The following is a 17,099-nucleotide window of genomic DNA, read 5'->3' on the forward strand; positions in this document are numbered from 1 at the left end:
TATCTGTTCGAAATTAAATTATTTTAAATATAATATATTAGAATTAAATTTCAAATAAAATCAAAACGAAAGACAAAGAAAATAAAAAGAATGAATAAAATCAATAAAAAAAATAGAAGAGCAAAAACAATGAGTGAAGGTAAAAAAAAAAGTTTATATACAAGGCAAAAAAATTTGTAATAACTTAATTTAAATACAAGACTAATAAAATAAAAATATCTTCTTCAAAAAAAAATAATCTAAACACTTAATACACGCATGTGTACAAACACAACCAACTTGAATTGTTAAAAGTGTTATCTCAACATAAAAAGTGCACAAATCCCAATATATAGTTAAAAGAAGAATCATTAAGGTCCTCAAGCCTTGTAAATTTCACTATGTTATTTGGTAGATTAGTTAAGGATTGTCATTTGTGTATGAAGAGCAAATAGGTGATGAATTGGGCTAAAAGTAAAATAACAACTTTATTCAATAATTTATTTGCTTATGGGCGAGACTTTTGTTAATATATGCCAACTATTCTTTTTGACGATTCAAAATTCTCGTCCAAATGTTGATAGAAGTTTCTCGCCATGCTGTATGCAGTCTTTCCATTGTGAAAATATGAACTATCAACTTAGCTCAAGCTGTTCATTAATGGAGATCTATATTCTAGAGAGAATTACAGAAGAGTACATTTGGAAATGTAAATTGTATTGATCTGAAAAAGAAACGTTATGTGTACAATGTATATAAAGGAAAAAATGTTGAACTAATTTCCTAACTAACTACTTTTACAGCTGGACAATTAACCACAATTCTAACTAACTGTAACAATATTAACAACCCAAAATGCCATGTGCCAATACTCCCCCTCAAGCTGGAGGGTGTAAAATGTTGAACACTCCTACCTTGTTCATCAAATAGAAATGTTGCACCTTACTTAGCCCTTTAGTCAATAAATCTGCTTCTTGTTCTTCAGTTCTCACAAACATTGTTTTGATCATTCCATTCTTAATTTTGTCCCGGATAAAATGACAATCAATCTCTATGTGTTTCGTTCATTCATGAAATATTGGATTAGATGCAATCTGTAGAGCAGCTTTGCTATCACTCATAACTGCCACAGGTTGTGTTACTTTTACTCCCAGCTCTTGAAACAATCCCAGCAACCATGTAACTTCAGCCACTGCTGAAGCCATACTTCTATACTCTGCTTCTGCAGAGCTCCTTGACACTGTTTGCTGTTTCTTGGACTTCCATGACACCAATGAACTCCCAAATTTAACTAAATAACCTGTTATAGATCTTCTAGAATTTGGGCAAGCTGCCCAGTCTGAATCACACCAACATGTAAGCTCATGACTAGACGATGAACTCATAAGAATACCTTGCCCTGGTGCAAGCTTCAAGTATCTAACTACTCTGATGGCAGCTTCCCAATGAGACTGCTTAGGCTGCTGCATGAATTGACTCAGTGTTTGCACAATGTAGCTGATGTCTGGTCTTGTTATGGTTAAGTACAACAACTTACCTATTAGTCTTTGATAAACACCAACATCTGCTAATAATGGATCACCTTTTCTCCCTGTTGACTCATCAAATTCTGTAGTTGTTAGCTTGACATTAGTTTCCAAAGGTGTTGTTGATGGTTTTTCTCCTCCTAGTCCCATTTCTGAGATTAATTATAATACATACTTCCTTTGATTTAGTAATATTCCGGATTTAGATCTTAACACCTCTATCCCCAAGAAATACTTAAGATCTCCTAGGTCTTTGACTTTGAATTGCTTGTGAAGTGCATCCTTTGCATCATTAATCATTTTACTACAACTTCCTGTAATTAGTAGATCATCTACATAGACAAGGATGATGATAATGTCTGCATCTTTCTTCTTTGTGAATAATGAGTAATCATGATTGCTTTGAACAAAACCACTGCCAACTAACGTCTCTGTTAGCTTTATATTCCACTGCCTTGAGGCTTGTTTAAGCCCATACAGTGATTTCTGTAACCTGCACACTTTAGTCTCCCCCTGGCTTTTGAAACCCTCAGGCATCTCCATGTACACTTCTTCACATAAATCACCTTGGAGAAATGCATTAAAAACATCCATTTGAAACAGATTCCATCCTTTGGAGGCTGCAAGAGCAATAACTGATCTCACTGTGACCATCTTTGCCACAGGAGAAAAAGTCTCATGATAGTCAAGGCCTTCTCTCTGACTATACCCTTTGGAAACTAGCCTTGCTTTGAATCTCTCCACTTCTCCATTTGCCTGAAACTTGATCTTATAGACCCACTTAGAACCCACTGTGTTCTTGCCTTGTGGAAGGTCAACAATTGACCAAGTGTTGTTGTCTTCTAGAGCTTTGATTTCCAACTTCATGGCTTCAATCCATCTAGCATCCTTAGCTGCTTCTTTAAATGTATGTAGCTCCATAAGGGAAGAGAATTTAGTGAGATAACTTTGATACTTGGCACTAGTATTCTCATAGGACAAATGATTAGATATTGGATATAAGGATTTGGACTTGTGAACATAGTCCTTCATCCATATAGGTTGCTTAGATATCCTTCCTGAAGTTCTCCTATTAATAACAGCATCAGAATTACTCCCAAGTTCTGTAGTAGAATTTTGCTCAACATTAGGACCATCATCATTCCTTACTTGTGTTGCATGATCTAAAGCAGAACCTACTAACTCTTCTGAAGACACCTCAAGTCTGGACTCTGAGGGTGAAGAAGCCACTGTGCAGTCATTTTGGTCTGCAGAGATAGACATTTATGTACCAAAGCTAGGAGGCAATGTAGATAGTGAAGAAGGAGAATGAAAAGGAAATATTGTTTCCTTAAAGATGACATCCCTACTAACAAATATGGACCCTGAAACTCTGTCAAGAAGAACATAACCTTTCTGAACTTCTGAAAAACCAAGAAGTATAGCAGCCTTTGCTCTTGGTGCAAACTTGTCTCCTTTCTGCAAGTTAGTGGCATAACATAAGCAACCTATCACTCTCAAATGAGTGAGTGAGGGCTTCTTGTGATTGAGTAATTCATATGGTGTGCTTGCTCCTATGGCAACAGAAGGTAACATATTCATCAAGTAAACAACAGCTTTAATGCATATTCCCCAATATCTTAGAGGGATCATAGCCTGAAATCTTAAAGCTCTGGCTATATTTAAGATTTGTCTATGTTTTCTTTCCACAGTACCATTCTGCTGTGGAGTATATGGACTACTTTGATGTTGGATTCCCAAGGATGTCAAAAGGTCGTTGCACTTGGAATTAAAAAACTCACTCCCATTATCAGACCTCAATACATTGACCATCATTCCAAACTGATTTTGAATCATATATAGGAACTGTTTAAGCACAACAATTACCTCAGATTTTAATTGCAACAAATAAACCCAAGTAAATCTGGAATAATCATCCACAATAGTGAGAAAGTAATATTTCTTATCATAAGTTGGCACCTTATAAGGGCCCTAAAGATCCATGTGTACAAGTTTGAAAGGGAAGTCAGCTCTAGAAGTACTAATTGGAAACTGTAATCTAACTTGTTTAGCTAATGGACATATGTGACAAGTATTGTCAGTTATTGTGCTAGTAAACTTATGTAATTCTGAAATCTTCTGCATAACTGTGGATGAAGGATGACCTAACCTCTTGTGCCAAAGATCATAATCTTCATCCTTACTAGACAAGTGTGCAGTCTTTAGTTCATTATTTATCAAGCTCTTATTAGTGTCTGCAACAATCAAATATAAGCCACCTTGTTCTCTACTAATCCCCTTCACCTTGCCACTGTAAAGATCCTGAAATACACAAAAATCAAGAAAGAAAGTGACAAGGCAAGATAGCTCTTTAGTCACTTTGGATACTGATAAAAGGTTGTATCTAAATCCAGGGACATATAACACACCTTGCACTGAGTTCTGTCCAAACAGGCTAGCATTCCCTGTGTGAGTGATCTCAGCTTTCTCACCTGTAGGCAAATGCACTTGTTCTTTCTTAGAAACATATATGTCAATGCTATCTTGTAAGAACTTCTTATTAGCAGTAAAGTGGTGTGTAGCTCCAGAATCAACAATCCACTCATCTTTTGAACAATGAGACATAGACATCAAACAAGTAATAATACCTGTCATATTAGCATGATGTCCACCTGTTTCCTTGTTCAGCAGCCCTAGAATTTGCCTGCATTGTTCATCAGAGAAAGGACTATAGAATTGTCCTTGTCTTTCAAGATAACCTTTTCCAGTATCTTTGGACGAAGATGCACCATCAGCACAATTCACAGCTGGTCCCGATGACTGTTCCCTTCTCCAGCTATCAGAGTTGCCTGCATTCCTTCTCCAGCCCTCTGAGTTTTCATTTCCTCCTCCGTATGGTTTCCTAGGTGGATAGCCAATTAGCTTATAGCAATTGTCCCTCGTGTGACCTTTCTTCTTGCAGTAGTCACATTGTCTACCCTTGAAACCTCTACCTTGTAGATTCAGATTACTTGCTTGTAGTGCTAAGGATTCCATTTTTTCAGCTATTTTAGAAGCTATGTTAGCTGCAGTTACTTGTTGACTCTCATCTTGGATTATCATGGCATATGCCTGCCCTAAAGATGGAGTAATTGACTTCATGAGGATTTGTCTACTGGCTTGATCATAGGATTCATTCAAGCCACTAAGAAAATGGAGCAATCTCTGTTGACTCAAATGTTCAATGTAATCCTTTGATTTCTCACAACCACAACTTGGTGATGGAACTAACACATCATATTCACTCCATAGTTCCTTTAATTTCGAGAAATAAGTTGATACAGAATTAGTACCTTGCATCAGTGTAGTGTTTTCCCTGTGTAATTGCCAGATCCTCACCCTATTCACCTTGTCAAAGCTTTCCTTCAAATCTTCCCATACTAGATATGCATCTGAAGCATAGACAATTCCATTTAGAAGATCTGCAGATACTGTGTTCATGAGCCACGATAAAACGATCGCATTGCATGTTTCCCATTGATCATGCAATTGAGCACCAACTGAAGCTTTTGTGCAAGTGCCAAGCACAAATCCCAGCTTCCTCTTTCCTAAAAGTGCAATTCTCATCGATCTACTCCATAAACCATAGTTTTCAGATCCAGTAGGCTTTACCGGAATGAGGACAGATCCTGGAGTATCTGATTGACCTAAAAACAGGGATGAGAAGCATCAATCTTCACTACCGTCATTGAAACTGCAAAAGATCAATTGAAACGTAATGTGTATGAATGAAGCACTCAATGAATCAGATCTACTGCTCTGATACCATGTGAAACTATGAACTATCAACTTAGCTCAAGCTGTTCATCAATGGAGATCTATATTCTAGAGAGAATTACAGAAGAGTACATTTGGAAATGTAAATTGTATTGATCTGAAAAAGAAACGTTATGTGTACAATGTATATAAAGGAAAAAATGTTGAACTAATTTCCTAACTAACTACTTTTACAGCTGGACAATTAACCACAATTCTAACTAACTGTAACAATATTAACAACCCAAAATGCCATGTGCCAATATCCATAAGTCTAATTTGACTAATTTTCCTCTTTGGTACGAAGGAAAATATTTTTCATGAAAAATGTTTTTTTTAGAAAATAAGTGAATTTCTAACTTATTTTTTCATGTTTGATTGGTGAGTAGAAAATATTTTCTAGAAAATACATTTTAATGTTTGATTGGTGAATGAAATATATTTTTTGAAAAATATCTTTTATTTTTGGCTTGAGACTAAAAAAAATCTCTTTAGAAAAATAATTTCTGATATGAAAATCAACCCTGATAATTGATCTAGGACCGACCCCGACATCCAAACTAGCACAAGACACCGATGACCGTTCCAAAATCCGACACAAAGATCTGACCCAAACTTTCGACCCAGGATTTTTTTTTCAAAATCATTTTTTTAAAAAAAATAAAAAAATTAACTGGGTGGCGAGGGCGTGGGGTAGGGATAGGGATGGAGATGGCATAAAAACTGATTTTTAAAAAAATTTAAAATGTTTTTCAAAATTGTTTTTAAAGAAATTGGCTACTATTTCGAGGGAAGGCACGGAACCCAGAAGTGATTATATCAAAATCATCATTCAGGATATTTATGGATGAGATTCTTTGTACGGCAAAGGGCCAAATATACCCTGTACTATAGGAAATAGTTTAAATATAGGGGAATTTTCACATATAGCCACTCAAAAATTGCCCAATTACTCTCCATAGCTATAATTTGATAATTACAATTCATAGCTACATGTTATATGGAGGAGAGAGGCGAGCGAGACTGGGAGAGAGAGGAGAGAGGCGAGAGTGAGGGGGCAAAGAGTGGGAGAAAGGTGAATTGTATATGTATATAGGTTAGATAATTGTATATTATACATATGTATTTGTATATATGGCAAGCGAGATTGGGAGAGGGAGGAGAGAGGCGAGCGAGAGAGGACAGAGAGTGGGAGAAAGGTGAATTGTATATGTATATAGGTTAGACAATTGTATATTATACATATGCATTTGTATATATGGCAAGCGAGATTGGAAGAGGGAGGAGAGAGGCGAGCGAGAGAGGGCAGAGAGGTGAATTGTATATGTATATAGGTTAGTTAATTGTATATTATACATATGTATTTGTATATTCTAGCGAATTATATATATACAAACGTGGTTAATTATACAAACTCGAAGTCAGCCCGCGTAATTAATGTATAATGTTAGTCGTGAGTGGTAATTATAACAAACTATAGCTATAATGAGTAATTAAGTAGTATAAGTTTGCTTCACCGCTTAATTTTCCCTTAAATATATCCCTAGTTATACTTTTGGGATGAATATATCCCTCCCGTTATACTTTCGGGCTAAATATATCCTTATGACTAACAGATGACACATGGACAATTGAGATTAAATGAACAATTCAATTTAAAATAAATTAAATTTGGATATAACCCGTCCCGCTCCAATAACTTAACCCGACCTAATATGTAACATTAACCCACCCAATTTGTCTTTCAAACAAGAAAACTTAATGGACAATTGAGTTCTTGCTATCTAGCAACGTCTGCAACTTGGAGCCTCTGCATCGCAAACACTCCTTCAATTGCCAATTTATTTGTGGCTATATCTTCAGACTAAATTTGTGACTACTTTGAGATAGTGTGCTGCCACAAATAAATCGAGCTACTACTAGTACGTTGCCATTTTTTAGCCAAACTCTTGCTACATTTTTTGCCATTTGTTAATATATTTTGAGGTGAAATGTTGATACTTCACTGGCCTCAGGGTTCCCTTGATACTCCTCATCTATTTCGAGTTTTTTGAGAACTCGTCTTGCCAAGAGAAGTCTGGTACGACATGCAGCATCATAAGTTTGGAGTGTTGTACTTGTTTTTTGTCCAGATTAGTTAGTTTGAAGTAAAGAAATTGGCAATTGAAGGAGTGTTTGCGATGCAGAGGCTCAAAGTTGCAGACGTTGCTGGAGAGCAAGAACTCAATTGTCCATTAAGTTTTCTTGTTTGAAAGACAAGTTGGGTGGGTTAATGTTACATATTAGGTCGGGTTAAGTTCTTGGGGCGGGCGGGTTATATCCGAATTTGATTTATTTTAAATTAAATAATTCATTTAATCTCAGTCGTCCACATGTCCTCTGTTAGTCATAAGGGTATATTTAGCCCAAAAGTATAACGGAAGGGGTATATTTAACCCGAAAGTATAACCAGGGGTATATTTAAACTATTTCCTATAGTAGAGGGGTATATTTGGCCCTTTGCCGTTCTTTGTATCCTAGGCTAGCACATCGGTTAGGAGAATTAGATATGTATCTCTGAGTTAAGGTCTATTTCATAGGGCTTTAGATATTAGTCATTGAAGCAAAACTTGGGGTTGTTTGTCTAAGTTTGCTTTTTTCGTATTTGTAACTATTTACTTGGTAAATAAGATATTTATTTACCAAAATATCTCTCTATTACTATATAAGAAGAGTGAATAAAATTCACTCTTCTTTCGACACGTGGCATCATGGCCCACCTACTTTTATTTTATTTAAATCATATATCATATATATTACTATATATAATATATTATTATACTATATAAGAAGAGTGAATAAAATTCACTCTTCTTTCGACACGTGGCACCATGGCCCACCTACTTTTATTTTATTTAAATCATATATCATATATATTACTATATATAATATAATACTAATAATAATTATTACTATATAAGAAGAGTGAATAAAATTCACTCTTCTTTCGACACGTGGCACCATGGCCCACCTACTTTTATTTTATTTAAATCATATATCATATATATTACTATATATAATATAATACTAATAATAATCTATATATCTATATAAAGCTAGATGTTAAACATGCTTATGTGGCGCTCTTTAAGGTCAAGAAACCTATTTTTTTATTTTCTCCTTTTTTAATATTTTTAAAAATATTTTTCCTATCAAATAAAATAACTATTTCTTACCATCTAACTGAAAGCAATTACCACATATTCATTGCTTAATTTAAAGCGGTACATCATAGGTTATAACAGCCCATTGCCTTCTTTGTAACAACCCAATTATGACATGTCTTTTGGCCTTCTCCCCAATCCAATTAAAACATTTACCTGCTTAATTATCACATTCTACCGTTTTATTACTGTATTAAATAATAATAATATTTAATTGTCAATTTTTTAATTAGGACTGAGTTATATTTAATTGTGTATATATATTTTGAAAACTAGAAAGTCCAGAAATTCTCAAGGTCACTATTCAAAACTCAAATTCTAACAACATTCTTCGTATTGCTAAATTTTTTAGATCTTTATTGTGCGAGTCAATCTCAGATCAAGAAAGAGTGATTTTGCTAGACAAAGAATGATTTTGTTCCGTGTTTAACAAAAGAAGAGGAGAAGGGACCAAGAAGCTCTTCAAAGATCAGAAATTCAACCAAAACTTCCACACTATTTTTTTTTAGTGAAATAGGACTAATGGATTATTGTTGTACTCTTTGAATTTTCCAGAAACATGAAAAAAAATGAATTTCATGTGGTTGTGATGATTTTGGTTATTTTTTGTTTCAATTCAAGTACAAGTAATTTCAAGGTAGTTTTTGAAGTAGGATATAGACATAAGTTAATATTGATATTTACATGCCTAAATATTTAGTCGTTATTCTTATGACAATTCTTTTCTCCTTTTCAATAAATTTATACAACGCAGTTCTTATGCATCTTTTTTTTATATATAATTTTGGAACAAACATAGTTCTTATGGATTATTGTTGTACTCTTTGAATTTTTCAGAAACATGAAAAAATGAATTTCATGTGGTTGTGATGATTTTGGTTATTTTTTGTTTCAATTCAAGTACAAGTAATTTCAAGGTAGTTTTTGAAGTAGGATATAGATAGAATTTAATATTGATATTTACATGCCTAAATATTTAGTCGTTATTCTTATGACAGTTCTTTTCTCCTTTTCAATAAATTTATACAACGCAGTTCTTATAATTATTTTTTTTAATTTATAATTTTGGTACAAACAATAGTTCTTATGCTTGGTATCATGTTAGTTAAACCTTTTGTTTAGATATATAAATTTATGGAGTTAGGCATGACGAAAAAAAATCTATATAGATTTCTTCTTTTTTTAATCTTTACCTTTGTAATTAATGAATTGTTAACGATGATATGTTTTTCTCCTCCTCTTTTAGTTTTAATATGTTTCTTTGCATGTGTAAGTTAGTTTTAATGTGAAATTTTATCCTTGATTAGACTTTTTTATTAGTGGAAAATTGGAGAATTTATAGCTCACGCTTCTTTTTTATTTGACAATTGTTATAAATCATTCGTTTGTACAAGAATAAGGTAGAATATCTAGGATCGAACTTGAAATTAATTTATAGTCTATTTATTTGAGATTTAAAAATTTAGGTAGGATTATAATTTCAAAATAACTTTGTTCGCAAACCAAACAATTTTTCAAGGACTATGGTGGGAGCATGATGTATTGATCCAATCTCCTTCTTTAAAAGGCATTTCGCAATACAAAATTAGCTAATGCGTGGACGAATATCTATAATTTCATGAATAAACATCTTTTGAATATTAAATAATTTATTTAAAAATGACTACAAATAAAAATTATTATTGTGATCACTAAATCTACATCTTATTTCTATTAACTCAATTTTGATTTAGTTGTTATATCAATTTCCGGGATTCCATTTTCTTTTTTAATGTATAGATTTTTATGATATTAGCTTTTAGTGATTTTATTTAAACATGACATGTAATTTTTTTCTTCCGATTCTAATCTTCCCCTAATTGTTACTTTTGATTTTAAGATTGCTTTCTCTTGGACTAAAATTCTCTAAATTCTTTTGAATTTAAATGTGTATCTTATTATGTAAAAATCAAAATTACATCTAAATATGTTAACTAAATAACAGTTATTAATTTTTAATAATTAAATTATTTATGGACAAAATATACGTAACAAAGGACAGGCTACAAGACTTGTATGTTACACATTCTTTTTTTTTTCTTTTTCTTATGAAAGTATTTTTCCTCAAAAACTATATGACACTTTTATTCCTATATATATATATATATATATATATATATATATATATATATTTATTTATTTATTTTTGAAATTCTTTATCAATTAAATAACTTTATAAATACCGCGCGTAGCGCGGACAATTTCACTAGTTATTACTATATAAGAAGAGTGAATAAAATTCACTCTTCTTTCGACACGTGGCACCAAGATGGCCCACCTACTTTTACATTTGGTTTTTGAAGATGGCCCACCTATCACAAATATGGCCCACCTACTTTTATACACTCCTCTTTCATTATATTTTAATTTTTTCCTTTTTAAATAGTACTAAAAAATAAATTTAAAATATCACAAATTCGATTAACTCTCAAAATTTTACGCGAATTGTATAATTAAGACGAAGGGAATAACATATATTATTTGAAAAATTACTATATAATTACTACTCTTCTTATATAGTAATATTTTAATTTTTTCCTTTTTAAATAGTACTAAAAAATAAATTTAAAATATTACAAATTCGATTAACTCTCAAAATTTTACGCGAATTGTATAATTAAGACGAAGGGAATAACATATATTATTTGAAAAATTACTATATAATTACTACTCTTCTTATATAGTAATATTTTAATTTTTTCCTTTTTAAATAGTACTAAAAAATAAATTTAAAATATTACAAATTCGATTAACTCTCAAAATTTTACGCGAATTGTATAATTAAGACGAAGGGAATAACATATATTATTTGAAAAATTACATTAAGAATACCATAAACCACAATAGTTAACAACTTACAATATTTGAAAAACATATTAACTCTCAAAATTTCACATGTGTCACATAAATTGGGACAAATGGAGTAACATATATTATTTGAAATTACGTTAAGAATATTATTAATCACAACTTAAAGTATTTAAAAATACATAACATATATTATTTGAAAATAATGTAAAAAATATTATAAATCATAATAATTAACAATTTAACGGATATTGTGCCCGTGCTTCCATTTAGAAGTGAGAATGTTTAGGAGCTTAGGGTTAGTCAGTCAATTGACCGATTTGCCCTTCTTCTTCAACTTCCTCTATTTACTACAAAAATAGTACTAAAAATCAATTTAAAATATTGAAATTTTGGTTAATTCTTGAAATTTCACATGTATTGCATAATATAATAGAGTGAGTAACATATATTATTTGAAAATTATATAAATAGTACTAAAATATAGTTTAAAATAGTACTAAGAATTTGATTAACTCTCGAAATTTCATATGTACTGCGTAATTGAGATTGAGTGAGAAATATATATTATTTGAAAAATAGAATAAATATGTGATATTATTAGAAAGAGCTTTAATATATATTTTAAAAATTATTTTGTCTTCCGTATATGATTTTCTGCATATATGTGGAGTTTTAAAGTTTTTAACATTTTAATATAGAAATATGATTATTTGAAAATTTTAGTACTTTCTTCATTTAAATTTTTCCTTGTTTTTCTTTTAATTTGTTCTAGATTTAAAAATTACATAAAAAGTACTTAAAATCACAATGTAATAATATAAGATATTAAAAAAACATAATTAAAAATCATAAAAGAAATTTTATTGACTCTTTAATTCCATATTGAAACAAAAGAAGTTTGTTTGAAAATAACATAAAAAGTAACGTAAATTAAAGTAAAATAACAACTAAAAATATTTAAGAATCATATAAGAAATTTAGTTGAGTTTCGTAAAAGTACCTACGTCACATAAAATGGAACAGAAAGAGTAATATATATTATTTGAAAATGATATAAGAAGTGCTATAAATCACAATAAATTAACAACTTCAAAATATATTGAACAAAATCACATACAAAAAATTATATAACTCTCCAAATTTCATCGGTGTCACATAAATTGAAACAAAGAACTACTCCCAATTTATGTTATTTACTTTCCTTTTTAGTCAGTCCCAAAAGAATGTCACATTTCTATATTAAGTAACAATTTGATTATAAAATATTTATTTTACCCTTAATGAAATAATTTACAGTCATACAAATTTATATCATTCATTTTGGACCACAAATTTTAAAAGTCTTCATTTCTTTTTTAAACTCCGTGGCTAATCAAACTACCTCACATAAAATGAGACGGAGGAAGTAATATACATTGGGCCCGCGCTGGCGCGGGAACCTAATAACTAGTATATATATAAAGTTGAATATAGAGAAGGTGATGTGACACCTCTCTATGACTAGCATTTCAATTTATTTTTTTCTTATTTTTTTACATTTTTAATACATAATATTGTACTAATTTAATAGTTTAAGAAAAACCTAACAAAATAAATGATTACTAACCATAATTTTAAGGAAAAACTACATATCTAGACATACTTTACTATCATATATACACGTTTTACCTCTAGTTTAAAAATATTATATATAATATCACTTTTTAATAATTATACCATATATTTTAAAGAGTTAAATTAGATACACAATCTCCTTAAATATGATATTTAATAATTATCTTAAAAATATATCTGTTTAATTAATGAGACTTTAACAATTCAAATTACTTCCTCTCTCCCCATCTGCCCACTCCCCACGTCATTCACTGTTTCACACGCATCTACCATTACCCTCTTCTTCCCCAACCATTTCAATACATGTTTTGTTTCACACACATCTACCATTACCCCTTTCTTCCTCAAGCATCTCAATACATGTTTGCATGTACTAAATTCATAATCAATTCTCTATAATCAACATTATATAAATAGGTAAAGTGAGATTTTGTTCAGTTATTTCGAGATATTGTACTGTAACTTTTTTCTTACCATATTAATGTATCTAATTCGGTGCTCTAATTCTTTTAAAGTTTGATTTTAGGGTTTTAATATTGTTTGAATCTATTAGTTCTCCATACTTTTTAATGGATGAAAATTTACACTGTCATTAACTCCGTATAGTGATTTGATTTATTTATTTTTGATTAATGATAAGACAAATACTCTACACTCGTGATTTATTCCTAAGTATACATTTAATTATATGTATATGCTTATTATGTATCCGAGATACATTTTTGAATATAATGTTTGAAATTGATACTTGATATAAGATACATATAAAAGATACATAAAATTAAAATTAGATCATATAAATATATACATGAAATTAATATTAGGTCGTATAAATAGATACATGAAATTAATATTAGGTCAGATAAATAGATACATGGAATTAATACTAGATACTTCTATGATACATATGAATGTACTTGTATGATACTCATGTATCTAAGTTTTAGTTTGTTGGATACATCATATACTGATAATAGATATATCAAATTAATGAATTTATTATTTTAATAGTAATAAAATGAAATTAGTCAAATTAAATGGCCAAGATATACATGTTTTTGTCTTTTATTAATAATATTAATGAATTTATTATTTCAAAGAACAGTAAAATAAAATTAATTAAATATATATACACTCCTTGATTTCTGCCTTATATTAAAGGATTTGATTAATTTAAATTTCTAAAATTAATTGTCCATGTATTATGAAAATCCTAAATGACTCCTCTAATTAAGGAAATCAGTTACAACCAATTAATTTAAACAAATAAAATACGTATCTCGGTTTTAAAATTCGACATATACATGTATCTCGCGTCGCGGATTCAAATTCATGTATCCCAAGCATGAAATATGGTAGAGGAAGTAATATTTGAAACTATCGAGAATCTTAGTAATTAGGACCTAAACTAGTGGTATTTATGCAGTTTGCTCTAATTTTAATGCCTAACAGTTATGTTATTGATACATTTAGTATAAATTCGAATTTACGTATCATATCTAAAAAATTAGTGCATGATACATTACTATTTATGTATCTCGTTTAAATTGATAAGTATTGTATTTATACTAGATACATTAAATAAGTAATTGTTGTCCATAAGATGTTAGATTTGAGATCGATACATTACCGTGTGATAATTGCTATGTAATTAATACATTTAATATAAATTCAAATTTACGCATCATATCTAAAAAAATTAGTGCATGATACATTACTATCCATCAGTGAATTCTTCTTCATTAGCAAGCTAAAGTTCCTGTATGAATCCACAGAGATACTCTAATCCCCACTTTAGCTTTACCATCACAGGCTTTTCCGGACAAATTGTTCAAAAATGATTTCGGATCAATGCAAGTTCATGTATGAATTTCAAACGTGAATGAGAAAATAAATGTCAAGATTTTGTGACTAAAAATAAGGAGAGATTTGTCAAGTGAAATAAGGAAGGGATAATTGTTGGTTTTGAGAGTTAGGATTTATGTATCTAGCTTTTGGAGATTTGGGAGTAAAATAGGGAATTTTGGAAAATTTTAGAACTGGTAGGGAATAATGGGAATTATGAAAAAAAAAAAAAAAGAAGATGTGTATATAGGTAATTTATAAAAAAAAAAAAAAAAAACAGTAAGCCTACATAATAATAATTTCCAATAAAGTCCAAGTAACTGCTTCACCCACATAATGCTAATTAGTAGCCAGACCTTTGACTTTTCAATTTCTCGAGTTTTAATGTGCATTACCATGTCAAAATTAGGATATAAAAAGACAAGCTTTACCTCACCACAACAATTCTAACTGCAATTTAGTGTGAATTATGTGAAGTTGGGCTTATTTGTATGTGTCATCTTTCTAGCATATCTAAATATATCCATTTTTTTACTGACAAAATTTGTTTGTTTTTTTTAGTGAATAGATTATACTTTTGAATTCAATGTATGATTGCTTTTTACTTGACATATGCTAAATTTTTCATATTATGACATCTGCATCAGGAGCGTGTAGTGTTGAATATAATTTTAAAAAGGTCATTATATTTACCCTTTAAATTGAAAAAAATATATTTCTGCTCCTATTATTTTATTGTACTTTTTTTTATTAGATCATTTGAAATTTGAAAACTGCTTATGATATTCTTTGATAAGAGACACAATCTAACTTATATTTCTTTGATTGATGTAGATGGATTTAACTTTTTACTACAACTACTATCTTCTATTAGTAATGGAATTTAAACTTTCCTAAAAGAGGAGTTGAAGTTCTAATTTTTGGACTTATGGTGTAAAAACAAAAATATTGATTTTGAGAAAATCTTAGACTCTGTTGTGTTACTAATTAAGTCGATTGAACTTAAGAAATAATAAAAAAACTTTTCTTTTTTATGTATGTAGTAGCTATTTACCAATTGCTTTTGTTATTAATCTCACTAACCTCTTGAAATAATTAATGTGTGTGTAATATTTATACCTCTTCATATTCTATAATATATTTTATATGCTATTTTAATATTTTGTTTTATTTTCTTATGTTGAAACTATATAATAGTATCTTTTGATTACTTATCTTTATTATTAAGATAAGGAGTTGAAAAAGAAGTAAGAACATATATTTGACAATTTTTTAAAGAAAAGGAACGGGTAGAAAAAAAAGTGAAAAAAGGTGAGGAAAAAATAAGGGAAAATTATGCGGTTAAACAAACTTATACTACTTAATTACTCATCATAGCTATAGTTTGCTTTAATTACCATTCGTGACTAACATTATACATTAATTACGTGGGCGACTTCGAGTTTGTATAATTAGCCACGTTTGTATATGTATAATTCGCCAGAATATACAAATACATATGTATAATATACAATTATCTAACCGATATATATATACAATTCACCTCTCTCCCACTCTTTGCCCTCTCTCGCTAGCCTGTCTCCTCCCTCTCCCAATCTCGCTCGCCTCTCTCCTCCCTCTCCCAATCTCACTTGCCATATATACAAATGCATATATATAATATACAATTATCTAACCGATATACATATACAATTCACCTCTCTCCCACTCTCTGCCCTCTCTCGCTCGCCTCTCTCCTCCCTCTCCCAATCTCGCTTGCCTCTAGGGGTGTGTATCGGTCGGTTCGGTTTGGTTTTAAGTATTATCGGTTTGGTTTATCAGTTTTTAGTTTTTAAATATGCTAAACCGATAACCAAACCAATAAGATATTCGTTATCGGTTTTCGGTTTATCGATTTTAGGTCTTTAACGGTTCCATTTTTGGTTTAACCAATAAGAAAATGCTTTCAAAATAAATATATGACTTATCCAATAATTTGATGCGATACACATACATCAAAATAATCATCCCAAACGGGGGTCATCACAACAAAGTCTTGGTCAATTTTCAATATTTACAATACTTGTCGTTGTCGTCGTTGTCGCAACTCGCAAATCCTTGCCGTCACCGTTCTTTAGGTTTTGAGTTTTGGCCTACCTAAAGTAAATAAGTAATCCTAAAAAGTAAAACCTAAAGGTTAAATAACTAAAAGTAGAGAGGAGAGTCTGTTAAGTGTTAAGTTGTGTTAATTATTATTTATTGCGTAGGGTTTTTATATTTTAGTCTAATATACTACTAATTATATTAAGTTTGTTTAATATTATATATA

Source organism: Solanum stenotomum, unplaced genomic scaffold (genome assembly GCF_019186545.1).
Source record: "Solanum stenotomum isolate F172 unplaced genomic scaffold, ASM1918654v1 scaffold13934, whole genome shotgun sequence".
Classification (NCBI taxonomy): domain Eukaryota; kingdom Viridiplantae; phylum Streptophyta; class Magnoliopsida; order Solanales; family Solanaceae; genus Solanum; species Solanum stenotomum.